The sequence below is a fragment of the Stigmatopora nigra genome, chromosome 9 (genome assembly GCF_051989575.1).
Source record: "Stigmatopora nigra isolate UIUO_SnigA chromosome 9, RoL_Snig_1.1, whole genome shotgun sequence".
In the NCBI taxonomy this organism is placed as follows: domain Eukaryota; kingdom Metazoa; phylum Chordata; class Actinopteri; order Syngnathiformes; family Syngnathidae; genus Stigmatopora; species Stigmatopora nigra.
This window is the reverse complement of record NC_135516.1, coordinates 8,219,448-8,233,259: the sequence shown is the minus strand read 5'-3', so window position 1 is coordinate 8,233,259 and position 13,812 is coordinate 8,219,448. Positions and strand designations below refer to the sequence as shown.

General features: G+C 38.2%; 1 protein-coding gene and 1 long non-coding RNA gene across 2 annotated transcripts in view; one reads left to right on the top strand and one right to left on the bottom strand.

The window, feature by feature from the left end:
• LOC144201830 (uncharacterized) overlaps positions 1 to 13,812 on the top strand; it is a 60,703-nt gene that overhangs the window by 23,309 nt on the left and 23,582 nt on the right. The window contains exon 5 of the long non-coding RNA XR_013327403.1: positions 1,221 to 1,268. This is a non-coding gene — a long non-coding RNA (uncharacterized LOC144201830). The remainder of the gene's footprint in view (positions 1 to 1,220; positions 1,269 to 13,812) is intronic.
• Positions 1 to 13,812, bottom strand: part of dpp6b (dipeptidyl-peptidase 6b) — a 41,400-nt gene that overhangs the window by 22,417 nt on the left and 5,171 nt on the right. The window lies entirely within an intron of this gene.

Below are 13,812 nucleotides of genomic sequence, written 5' to 3'. Positions count from 1 at the left end.
GTCCCTGAAATCTAAAGCTGCGCGCCACAGCTCAGGCTGCTCCATAGGGCTGAAGTTACAACAGCTTCATCAAATATTGACTCCAAAGTTGTGCCTCGCAAGTGTCTTGACCCTCATGTCATACATGTGATGAGAAACTCACGTCAGAGAAGAAACAGAGGGTTACAGCAGACAAGGTCCTACCTGGTCCAGTTGCTGAGCGCCTTTTGCCGGCCCGTTACCGTCTCCCGAAGAAGTCATGGGTGTGAATTTTTCAAAAAAAAAAAGCGGAAAACGAAGGAGGGATGAGTGTGCGATGTCCGCTGGTGACAGGTGCAGAATAATGAAGACTACAGAGATACGGAGAGAGGGTAGAGAGGCAGGCAGAGCGAGGAGGAGGAGGCGGAGGAGAGAGAGGGAGTAAGCGTTCAAGGATATCTGGTGATTTGCTGAAATAATGACGACCGTGGGCGCAGACAGAGACTCATGCGCTGCCATGTGGGAGGTTCGCTTTACCCCTGCGGCACAATGAATGGGCTCCCCTGACCCGACATTCAAACCTTATCATATGTGAAACAATGTTCATTCACAGAACATTCATTGGCTGACAACTTATATATTTAAACTAGGAGTGTTGGTAGTCAAAAATGGATTGGACTCCTACTGTCATCAATGGAAATGAATGAGTTGGTGTACTGGATTATAAGACGCACTTTCAATGAATGATTTTATTGTCATGAATAAGCAATGTACTGCATTTTTTATTCTTCATTCTTTATCTTTTAACCTTAACGATTGTTTTATTGGTTCATTTATTTACTAGCTGCTTTATTGTTTTATTTATGGCTTTGATGAATAATGAATGTTCGTTCTAACCAATTTACTAGAGAAATATGATACAGTTATACTTCAACAAAAAAAAAAAAAAACACTTTTAAGGTCATTAAGCACAACCGGAATTCATACATAAGGCACAGTGGATTTTAAAGTTGGGCTACTTTATGGAATTAAGTAGATTTTTACTTTTGTTTAGTCAATACCTATCGTCCTAAATTTTACAAAAGTGCAACAAAAAGGTTTAATTGTATTTTTTGTATGTTTTGTTTTTGGTGTTGTTGTTCTTGTCAGCTCTGACCAAAAAAAAAATCAATCATTTTATCAAAATATGCTGAATGTGTTGGGGAAGAAATTGCACCAACACAGATAAAACTAAACAAAAGCCTCCATTTTTTTTCTGTTAGACCAAATGATGAGCTGAGTGGATTAAGCAGATGGAGGTGGACCAGCTGGTAAGTACCCTTTACTGTTTTTTTTTTACTGAATACTGCTTTGACCAAGTGACAAATGTTCATAATGATTTTTTGAAAATATATTTTTGGGAGTATTTCATATATTTCAACCCTCAGTTACTAAACTTGAGATTGTGTAAGTGGGTAAATCGTTGAAGCTTGTACTTGCTCCCCATTGAATATATTCCTCTACTCTAACTGAAAAAGACTGAATTTAATCTTAGAAGAGATGGCATAGAGGGTAAAAGTATTTAAAGTCTCGGATTTCAACAGTTTTTCCCCCCTTTAGTTTCTTAGAATATAGAACGGGATGTACTCTTAATCTAGTGGCATTTTATCATTTGATATTTAATATTTTTTTTGCTCTTAGGGTATTTACTTTTTGAATGCACTACAACATTAGTCTGATAAAAGCTTGAATGCCAACAGCTTGAATCCTGATTTGGAATGCAAATATTATCATCTCAAAATAGCAACCAGAGTTGAATATTAGAGTCTATTTCATGTGCTTTCTTCTACCGAAATAGTATGAATACTTTTGAGAGACTAGGAGCACAGCAAATAGTGGAATCTTGATTTGAAAGTTCACCAATCTAAGCAACAGTTAGTTAATGCAGGTCGCCTTTTGAAAGTTTCTTGAAGGTGTTCTTTTGTGCTCTGCAACTGCTGTTGTTAGAACATTATTCAGATATGATCCTATCACACATTTCCATTCCCAACCCCTCGTCGCGGCCCTATTTATTTATTTCCCATGAATTTGTCACACGTCAGTTTCGATCTACCGGCTCCATCTGACAGCTACGCTGATGATCTAAATGAGCTGTCGGTCCGGATCAAATCACTACAATTTTTGGTCCATTATGCGAGAAACCGAGACAAGAATCAATGCAAGGAAAACAAAATCCTTCCAGGTGTCAGTGATGCTCTTTTCAGGAGCAATCTCGTCGCTTCTTGCCAAATTGAAAAGCTCAAAAGCAGCGAGGGGAGCAGAAGAGGATACATTTGCATATTATCAGTGGGGAAAAAAAAGGAAAAATGATATTGTCTGTGCAGTGTGTGCTTGTAAAACAAAGAGGGCTGCCGCCGCCGTTGTTGCTGCCGGCCTGGCTCTTGAGAGACACCGTTAGTGTCCTCCCACATAGAGCGGAAATAGTTGCCGCTCCTAACAAAACATTGTTAGTGCCTCAATCTGCTCTACGTGTGTCGCATCGCTCTGTGCACACACAATGCACGTTCTTGTTAGCACAGCTTGTCTGTCTATTTACACTGTGCGAGCGAGCACACCCTCACAGAAGTCAGTGCACAGCCGTTGTCCTTTTAAACCAATCATCTGTAGGGAGACAACAATATTCCACAGGATGGAATGGTTTCCCTGTTATACCAAATGCCCATTAGTGCCATTAGTGCTCTCAGATGGGGCATTAAGTTTTTTTCTTTTTTGAATATGGAAGGGAAATCATTCATTCCATCTCAGCCATTTGCAAATGCACAAGTGCAGAGTCAATTAGAGATGCAGAATCTTTAATTAATGATGGAGTCAGTGCAAGAAAAAAAAACAATGCAATGTGTTCGAAAGGGGCAACATGAGCTTCAATAAACGAGTTTATTGCTTATGTCAGTATTTACTATCAAACAAATAAATCATAGATCATTTGTAATAATGGAAAGAGATCGGACTTAAATATGTATACTTTTCATTTTTCTGACATTGATGAAGATACATATAATACTATTCGGACCATAAATTGCAGCAGTGATTATTTAATGAGAATGCTGCATTTATACATATATAAGCCACATAAGACTATATAACCTGCAGGTGTCTACATTGTATTTGGAATATTTACACACTAAGTCATACAGTCTTGCTTTCAAGGCTAAGGATTTATAGAAGTAGGTCTGGTTGAAAGAATACAATTTAACGGATGTTTTGGTTGAAGGACAGAAATATGAGCCTATAAAGATTATTGTGTAATCCTCAGACTCTTAGCTCAACAATTGAATTCAATTTACATAATTTGCTAAAGAAGTACCCAAATAAAGAGAGTTTCTTGATGGCTTGCCATTTTGAACTTGTAATAAAACACAACAACACAAGATGCTTAGACAGGTATGGGCAAAAATTGAGACTCAAGCATGTTACATGCTGTCTCCCTCTAGTGCTTTCTCATAGGCTAACATCACTTATGCAGAAAGAACAGCTGTTCTCACAGTCAGTAGAAACTGAAGGGCAAAATGAACGACATCGATTAGAGGACCTGAACAGGAATTATTATTATTCAAAACCATTGGGGCTTGACGGCAAATCAACATGTGACCATGTTTTTATCTCACAATGAGGCCATTTTTGTGTGTGTATAAGGCCCAGGTGCCATTGAGGAGCGTTGGCAGCAAATAACGTGGTCTTCGACATACTCTTTCATTTCGACTTTTCTGAAAAGGCCATCAGTCAACAGCCTGCTGATTTTATAACGAGCTGTTTGTGTTACGCCGTTGTGCTATCACAAGTGTCCCTGTTGCCCGCTGTCATTCACGCACCTGCAGCTGCATCATTGGGGGGGGGGGGGGTTGGTTTGGGGGGGGTTGCAACCTGGCGTCCACGCTGCATCTGCAAAACTGCCACTCTAAATCACAGCCTATAAAAGGGTGGAATTGGAGATGTGGAGAAGTCGATGTACTTAAAATTCAAACCAGGTTTCAATTTGGTGAAAAGCCATGAAGAACATCATCCAACCTTTTTATACGATGCTTCTAAGAGATTTTCCGGAGCAATTACTGCTATAAAATGTTAGCTCTGTTGAGAAATTATAGATTAGTGCAGATTGTTATTCTTGCGTAAATGTGGACCCGGGGGGGCCAGATCCGGCCTACCCACCGTCACATTATTTTGTGTAAATGATGTGCAGCGACTTTAGTTTCACATACATTACCAATATGGAAGATAAAATGGTTAAATACATGGGTAAATGCATAAAAAGACATAATAATTAATGAAAATGAATGGATAGTGCATGTTTTTATTAATTGAAGAAAGCTAAAGAAGTACAAATTCTATCCGGTAGTTCAATAAGATTATTTTGACAATTTTGAGGTCAACATTGTCTAAAAAGATTCAATTTTCTATTGAAACTTTCAATTTATTTGCAAGTCAGGCAGTTGTAAAGGTGTTTTAAAAAAGTTATTCTGCAATTTATGGCGATGTTACTTTTGACTGGGTGGGGTTGGCCGCAATCGTTCAAGATTTCAAATGAGTTCAATATTTGAATAGTTTGGCTGATTAATATAGGCCTCTGAAGGAAAGCATAACTATGACTTGGCCCACAAAAATACATATTTGACACTTCTGCTCTACTGAAGTATTTTCACTATGTTCCTTGCTGCCAACGCTCTTCTATTGATCTTTTATACAACCTTGGACGTTGGTTATTTTAATTCAGAAAAACAGGCTGTGTGATGTGTGGAATTGCTGATGTGTTTTCCCCATTTTTCTACTTTCATTATTAATTTTCCATTCCCGAAGCTTCACCTCTGAATGACTCCAAAGCTTCTTGCATTAAATGTTGGCCTGACTAAATTTGTTATTACAAGATGGCACAGCTCGCAGTGACATGACGGAAACACCATTTTTTTTTTTGATCTCACCAAAAAAAATGGGAGGAAAATATCAGAAACTCCAAAACTGTTGTAATGATTTTGGTTTTCCATATAAAATAATATCAAAGTTTTTATTTAACTCGGACATTTACTAAAATGCAATAACAATAGTATTCATAAACATTTTTATTGCCTTTGTGAGTTAAAAAGTTTGCTACACAAAGACAAAAAATAATAGGATTACATTTTATTTAAAATCTAGTGACATTTATGGGCTATGACTTCTCAAATTATATTCAAACCCTGACAAGAACAACTTAAGCCAAAGACTAATATGACATTAGATGGTTTTAAAATCTGTCTTGAGCTTTTTTTTTTTTTTAATACCACTAAATTTTTAATTTGCCAGTGAATAATACATAAATAACATTCAGGTATACGCAGCACTTTTCAAGTGATGCAAAGCTCTCCTTTGGGGAGTGTCAGAGATTTCAAGGCAAAGCCGCTAGAGGGAAAAATAATGTGGGTACCTAAGTACATTGATTCTTGCATCCTGAAGGTCTATGAATTTGTGACTCATGTTGTTGTTGGGGTGTATACACCATCATCTTGTATCTATGTTGTTAACTGTGGGTGAATTTGAATGAAATTGTAGGGATGGACAGCATATGCATAGATTCTTGGAGCCGGAGTTTGAATTTGGTGTAATGGTGCTGATTAGTTATTTGTGGAACTCTTGTTGCTTGTAGGTTAGCATTGAGTTAGTATAGTAGAGTATATGTACGCTCTTCAGGGCTCTGCCTGTGATAACACGCATGTTATTGTTGGAATTTGAACCCAACCTTTATGAGAAATGGAAAGGTTTTTTTTGTCTTTTACAAAAGCATGTTTAAAGACAACTTTAGGATGCAAACCTATGGCTGAAAGTTTCTGAGGTGTGTGTGTTTATTCATGAATCATTTGGAAAATATAATAAATATGGTAATGAAATAAGGTAAATGTGTGTTGTAGCCACATCTCATATCACATTTGGTTTTAGTCGAAGCTAACTCACCTCAGTAACTTAATGCAATAGTGATAGTCATTCATTTATTTGTTAATTTTCTGTACCGCTAATACATTGGTTAGAGCCTCTTACAACACTAATTTTTAAACCATTGCCGTCAAAGACCGTGCTAGACGTCCATTTTAATTGTGAGGGCTGAAAATGATCATTTGGTGCCAGCGCCCCAATTGATTGAGTCAAAATAATCTTATATAGATAGTCTAGTAGTAATGCTATCAGAGAGGTCTTGTATTTCTAAATAGGTACACTTAGTCATCTTATAGCACATTAACCCCTTAACAGGATCCATCGTTATAAGCTTTTGAGAATACTTTTGAATGGAACAAGATACTTTTTGAATGCATGTTGAGATTTGAGAGGCAAGCTATTGTGCACAGAATTAATAGCAATGGGACATACAGTACAATATATTACACTACCAGGACATGATCATTAATTATATTCAAGGATAGTATAATTAATAATTCAAGACTATTCTATTCCTTTGAAAGCACGAGGGAGCGGAAAGGCAGAAGGCAGTGATTAAAAGAAACAGAATAAAAAGGATGTGAATGAGAACGCCTCCATTCAGCTGGGACTGAAAGAGTTTTCATCATCGAGCTCTAGTTCTTCTTAAAAGAAACCTGCAGCCGACAGAGACCTTCCAGTCGACGTTGCCTTTAATTACTCCTGCTGGTTCTCATCATAAGCATTTAATACAGACAATTTGTACATAATTTAGTCTTGAACTCTCAGTATTTAAAGATATGCGGGGAATATAATGTGCTATGTATAGACATGTCAAATTTACATTCAAGCAACTAAGCTTCAGTATCTTAGTTATTTACTAAAAACACACTTAGTTGCTGCTTAGCTGGGAGGGTTGGCAGTAAATTTTCGCAGTGAATTTATCCACCCATCACTGTCACAAACAATATTCTCACCAGCTGATACTTAGTCTCGAAACAGTGTTGGGAAAAAAGCTGTAATCAACTTCACCTCTGGAACTGATGCTGATCTCTCAACCTGATCTTCGCGCAGACACTCAAGCATGAAATATGCATTGGCTTTGACGTCCGACTTTGACACGCAGCTTACGAAACTGCATCGACATCTCCCGTGAGACTGATGCAGCGCTGACAGGGCACAAGTGAGATAGTGCGACTCGGACACGATCTTTATTCCCTCCGATCCCACCTCCGCTGATAAGAATGTTTCAGATATAGAGACACAGTCTGGAATATATGTGCTATATTCATGGAAAAACATACTTTCTTTTCTCACGCTTGGGTGTACCTATTGTTTAATCAAAGTCTATTTACGCAACTTTTTATTTTCTAGCTTGAAGTTTAAGGTTGCCTGCCTCATAACATCTCCTTTCGAACAAAAGCCATTGAATAGATAAATAGTTATAAATAAATCAAAACTAGTCCAGCATGTCTCAGAGTTTGGGTTCAATATACTGATTACAATCGAGGAACTCTATTGTAATGGGAAATGAGCAACCAAGTCCTGTGAGATTTTCAATGTTCAGACAGTGGAGGCAGACTTTTTTTTTCTTTAGAAAAGCCGCAAATCTCAACTTCTAATTCTAACCCTAACAAATTGGCTGACACCAAACTTGTGATGTTGCTGACGAGAAAAAAAAAACACTGACTAAGTTGTGCTTGAAAACAGAATTCAAGTAAACAGCCCAAATATACAACATAAGACTTTAAAAACAGTAGCAGAGCAAAAAGTAAAAATGTATTTCTTGTGGGCCCTAAAAAAGTTGGCTTCTATGGGTCAGGCACATCACTGCGCCTCTATTAAATATGCACCCATCAAAGTAAAAAAAGCTAACAAAGCACAATGAGAATGCTGAGGCACTTTGTGCATTACAGCGCAGACACTGCTTAACCACAGACACAAAGGAAAGTGCATTAAGGTATTTTTTTTTTTAGACTGTAGGTGTTTTTCACATCTTGCTGCACAAGTCAAGTAAGGTAATGAGGAGTAAATGGTAATAAAGCACACTTTTTATTCCTGTTCACAGCCGCAAATCAAACAAATTGAGTGGCAAACAGCTGCAATAAACCGTAATGATATACACTGAACCACGTGCAGTTGCTTTTTACAATGTTAGAGGGACATTTCAACAACCCTCAATAACAGTAATTTTACTACTTTTATGACACAACATTGGCAGGTAACACACCAGTTGTTTTATCGCCACTACTTGAATAATGAAGAATGGTTAAAATCTAATTATGTGCAGCTTGTGTCATACAAGAAGCAAGTATGACTTAGGCACCTAAAGAAAGTTTAAAAAGAAAAAACAACATTTCTTCAAGTACTCACCTTCCATATTCGCTCCACTCGGGACAACTTTCGTGTATTCATTTTGCCCGGAGAGGTCGAACCTCACAGCAAGATGGAGAGAGAGTAGCAAATGATGAGGATGCAAAGCGAACATGAGTGAGTGAGAGAGAAAGAGAGAGAGATAGAGAGCAATGCAGGGTAATGACCTGGTCGTAAAGTAGACACACCTCCGCCCTGAGTGGGAATAATCCTTGTCATCGTCAGCAGGAGGACATGAATCTCCTATGTCAAATTCAAGTGAGCCAAATATTGCTCGAGAGTTCAACTATCACACCAGTGTGAGCAGGCCACACACATACCAGCATTCAGACCCAATTGGAACAGTTTTATCATGCTTGCATCCAAAGACTGCAAGGCCCTGATTATCCAAGTGATGGAAATATGATCACTCAGCTAAACCATTTATAGGCCACTCATTAAACTCATTGGCTGCCATTGAGGGCATTAGTCTGTCTAACTGAATAGCTGAGTTTTTTATGCACTAATTAAATAATCAAATCTTGTCAGAGTATTCAAAAATAGAGACTTGCACAGATCCATAACTATTAAAATTGTGCAACATTGTTTTTAGCACAGGTTTGCCTCTGCATAGTTGAAACTGATGATGTAATCAATGATTCCGGCAAAGGGCATATGACGCAATGGCAACTCTTCTATGGCAACACCTCATTGGTCAAACCAGTAAAGTTCTAAGATCAACACAATTACACACATTCCATTGAAGTTTAAATTGCTTCAACCTCTCATTTCCAGTCTGTCAGAAAGAGCTACTGGTTACTCGTTAATAAAATGTGTTGGGAGGCAGGAAATAACCACAGACACAGAACAGTAGATATAAACAATGGTGCATTGCCACCTTCTGCTGATTTCATCTCATTCACCTTTCCTCAAGACCTCATGTATGTTGTAACTAGTAACAGACAGAAAAGTATGTCCTGAGTGGGAACAGTTGGAATTGAATGCACGTAGGCTATGGTCCCTGAAAATGAATGAGTCAGGCACTTAACACAACACACTAGGACCAGATTGCTGATTTTATCACACCGGGGAAACCAAACAATTTAACATTTCCTCCTCATTAAGTGGTATTGAACAGACCAATTTTCTGGAACTTGAGCTGTCCAAAGACAAAGTAGTATGAAGACAGAGTGAACAATCAGCAGACAAACATTTACCTGCACCATAAAACTGCATCTTGCTGTTGTTCAGCAATGATCAGTACACATTGCTTTTAACTCAATACTGGTGTTTGTTTTTCATTTAGCAACATTTTGCCCTCAACACTATCTTTCTTGTCATTGCGGAGGGGGGCTCATACACTTGCGGGCTCACAAACAGCTAAAGTGTCTCTCTTGGTTAAATGGGCGACAGCAAAGGCGAAGTAAACACCACGAAAAAGGAGTCACGTTCTATCTGTGCCTCACAGGGCTCGCTGGGCTCAAATGTGACAGCGCTGATGGATGTGTTTCCCTGACGAGCTTTTGTCACTTGTCAATTAATAAATGAAGGTGGAAAAAATGCTCCGAGCTCAAAATAAATCACTTTTACCAATGCAGTTTCACCCTATTAACTACATCTACTCAGCCACGAGGGGGCTTGACATCGTAATCGTTAACTCATGTTGATGAATAGACAAGCGAAACACACATAGTTATGGGAGGGTTACTTTATGAAGGCTTGTCCGCAAATAGTTTTGCATTTGTTATATATGATATAACAGATGCATCTGTTATATATGATATAATTCATTTAAAGATAAGTATAGTTGGCATTTCTGCATTCTAATTGCATCGTTGTCTCATTAAAAAGCAGCCTGGAACTCACCCCATAAAAAGATATGTACCTCTTGGACTGGTTGCCAGTCAATCACAGGCTACATAACCAAACACGACTGAACTGACTGCCGACAGCTGTCAACTGCTTCCGCGTATAAGTAACTGAAGGAGTTAGCGCCATGTTTACAGGTCAGCGTCAACATCAAATCCACCAAAGCTGCAGCAGAAAAAGTTTTTTTCCCCCACAGTCAGACATTCCAGCAAATACAACAAAAAACTTAACTTTTAATTCCCATCATACACAAACCAATACTGCGAGCTGTTGAACACCAATCATCACACTTGAACTCGCCGTCTTTGTCGAGGGGAATTATTTGAAAGGCCGCCAGCTCCAAAACAGTCAATTGATCAATACTGCAACCCCACACTGCACCTCCCACCGTATACTTCTACATCCATAAATCGTTATCAACTCCCCCCATCACTGTTGGGCTCCTGTTGTGAGCTCTGCACACTCAACTTCATCACAAGCCCGCCATCGACTCTAGGCTCAGGGAAAAGCAATCTTCCACCCTCCCTTTTCTGAGTCCCACCCCGAATCCGTGTGTAGCCTCGAGGAGTGCCTGGAACTGACACTCCACACTCTGGATAATCACAGCTGTGCTCCGAGCGCAGGTGGGTGCAAAATGAGTTATAACAAAAAAAAAAGAATAAAATAATAAGTAAATGGAATTTGCACAACCAACAACAGTTGACACGTTTGTTCCAAAGGGCTACTTTTCCTTCTCTGAGAATGTGCAAATCAAAATTACAGTGCACAATAAAGGGCTCAAATGAATAGAAATCCATGTCTTATTTATCAAAATACTAAAGAGACCTTGAGCAAGAGATGGAGTCATTACAACTAAACAACAACAACACAAAACGAGGTATTTCCAAGGGATATATATATATCATTGTTTGACATAATACAAAGCAGTTGTAGAACATTCTAAAGGCATCACAGTGCTACATATACTGTTTTCATATCTACATATAACTACCTTGAATAATGCCTGTCTCGGTGAATTTCAAATGAGATGTGTTCTAATTTAATCCAAAAGATTTATGGTTTACACCTTTTGAGCTGATGTCAATCCAAACTAGCAAACTCTGGTACAGAGCAAACCGTCGGTTCAAGACCTCGGTTCGGTGACCTTGATTCATTCTCGAGCGACAGGTAGTGCGGTTCGCTATATGTGCAAATAGCAGGATTCTATAGCCATGGGCAAATGTTTTTGGTTAACATTACAGATTGTGTTTAGCAGTACCCTGGCTATGTCTTGGGATTCAACGTGGGCCAATGAAGAAACAGAATGTCAACTTGATGTATGGCCACAGCCACCTGATGGTGTAGTAGTGCATTCGCCTGATTTTTGTGTCGGTAGTGTAGTATTGATTCCCACACAGTGGCTGTGTGTTTGTGGGTGCCAATAGTGGTTTGTGTCTCTGGGTTTGCCTTACAACAGGCGACCAGTTTAAGGTGTAGTCTGCAGAACGGATGAATATTTGAGCAGAAGCCAACATACAAACCATGCTGGAAAATACACAAGTACAAATGCTGATATATTTAAGATGTTTAGCACTAAGATGAAGGAGAATAGTTTATAAATTGATTTTTCACTTCCTTGTTTGCTGTGATACCCTGCTCAGACCGTTTTGCCCGGTGATTGATCGATGTTTGCACACGTGGTGGGTTTGTGCGATGATTACAATGTGAAAAGGAACCGTATGAAACCAAAAAATATTTTTGTTGTCAGGACCAAAAAGAGGGCTATACATTTTCCTGGTGTGAATCTATATATCTTCTTACCTAACCCCACTTATGCTGCCAGTTCCTCTTATTTACCCATCCATACAATTATAATGCATACCTTCAATTCATCATTTTATAGAATATTATCTATTGACCCATTGTTCTACCTTGCAATCAATCAAACTAAAGTCAGCAAATCAGTGAAATGACTTGACCCTACCCATCTGCATTTATGCCAACTTGTTTACCAATGGAGCAAAAAAACCTACTTATGTGCTCTGTATACCATCTATTGTCCTAGCCACATATGTACATCCAATAATAGGAACAACCAACTACACTTTCATGAAATGAGCATGTTGTATCCTCAGGAAATCAGAATGACCTTGTAAAATGAGAAGGATGTGTCACTATATTATTTTTGCCAAGCAATGAAATAAGTGTGCCTGCGTTTTTGTGTGTGGCAGAACTGTGTTGTCGTTGTATCATGGCAGAGTCGATAAGAGAGTGTGCCTGTGTGACACAACAGATTAGTCGTGCCACGTCTCAGCCAAGAAAAAAACGAGAAGACTCGGGAGAATTGGTTGCTCGTTTCCGCCGCTCTAAATCTCCCTGGAAAAATATAGTGGAAATTACTATGCTCTGGCTTTAAACTTCTGCTTTCATCATTAATAATTATTCTCCAGATCTTTTTCTTTTTTTTTGCACAAGCAATGTTTTTTTTAAACACAATGTTTACTCCTTTAAGGGAATAGACAATGAGAATTCCATTTTAAGCACAGGCAGCAAAGGGAATGGTTGAGTGGTTTTCCTCAAAAACTGAATTTTTCTTTCTCTGAAGTATATTTGGCTTCGAGATGCCGAAATGTGCGTCTTGCCATCAAGGAGATAGGCGATGAGCTATAATAATGTGACATTGCTGATCAGTTTTTCTCTGCCAAAAAATGATAAGAGCAAATACCACATGGTTTTGATGTTGACAGGTCAGGTGCTATCTGCTAGTTGACTTTAATTTATAGGTAAACTTGATACTTGATTGTGTAGTCAAGATGTAGAAATGTTAATTGAGATGCAATTCTTCTAAGAAATAATCTCCCTTTTCTTACTAATTGTTTCCCAACCAAGATGGCAGAGATAACACGTCCAGATAAGCAACAGGGAAGACGAATGAAAATCATTTCCAACCCGATAGACACAAATGAGTCACATTTTTTCTCTCGCTCTTGTTGCATGAAGTACAGAGTAAAGGGAAAGACTTATTTTTCTTCCATCATAGCACACGCATATTCCTGATTATTTTTATGACAGAAGCCTGCAATTAAATGTCAGTCAGTCACGAACACCAAAGTATAATGTTCCTTATTATAATCAAGAAAATAAGTTACAGGAAGAAAATAAAAAAAAATGTTGTCAATGTGAAAAGTACAAGAAGTACGACAGGAATATTTAAAGTTAGGGTTTTTCTTTTTTGTAGTAACAAAAACAAGTTTGTCCAATCAATTAATGTAGTTGTTAAGTATTCGACGAAGTGCAGATGATAGAACAGAAATCTAGCTACAAGTTATTGATCACATTATTACATGATGTCTTTGCTTCTGTGTTTTTTCGAAACACAAAAAGAGGCAGAATAGGAAAGAAAGAACATTACTTTTTTTCAGGTTACGCATTTTAATTCCAGGATAAAAAAAACACTTTAATTTAATTATTTAATTGGGAGGAAAAGAATAGCATTGATTTTTTCCCTTTCTCCTTATGAAAAAGAAGGAAAATTGTGACCGTTTTTCTTGGAGAAATGTCAGGGGTAAAACAGTTTTTCTTTAACCACATGAATAATTAGCACAACTATGAACTGATGTGAGAATTCAAAATGTCAGCTGGGGATGCTTTTTCTACAGGCTCGTCTAAATGCTTTCTTTTCAGCTATGATTAATATTCACTGTCAGTAGCTGTAATAATAGAGAAAATGACAAGAGA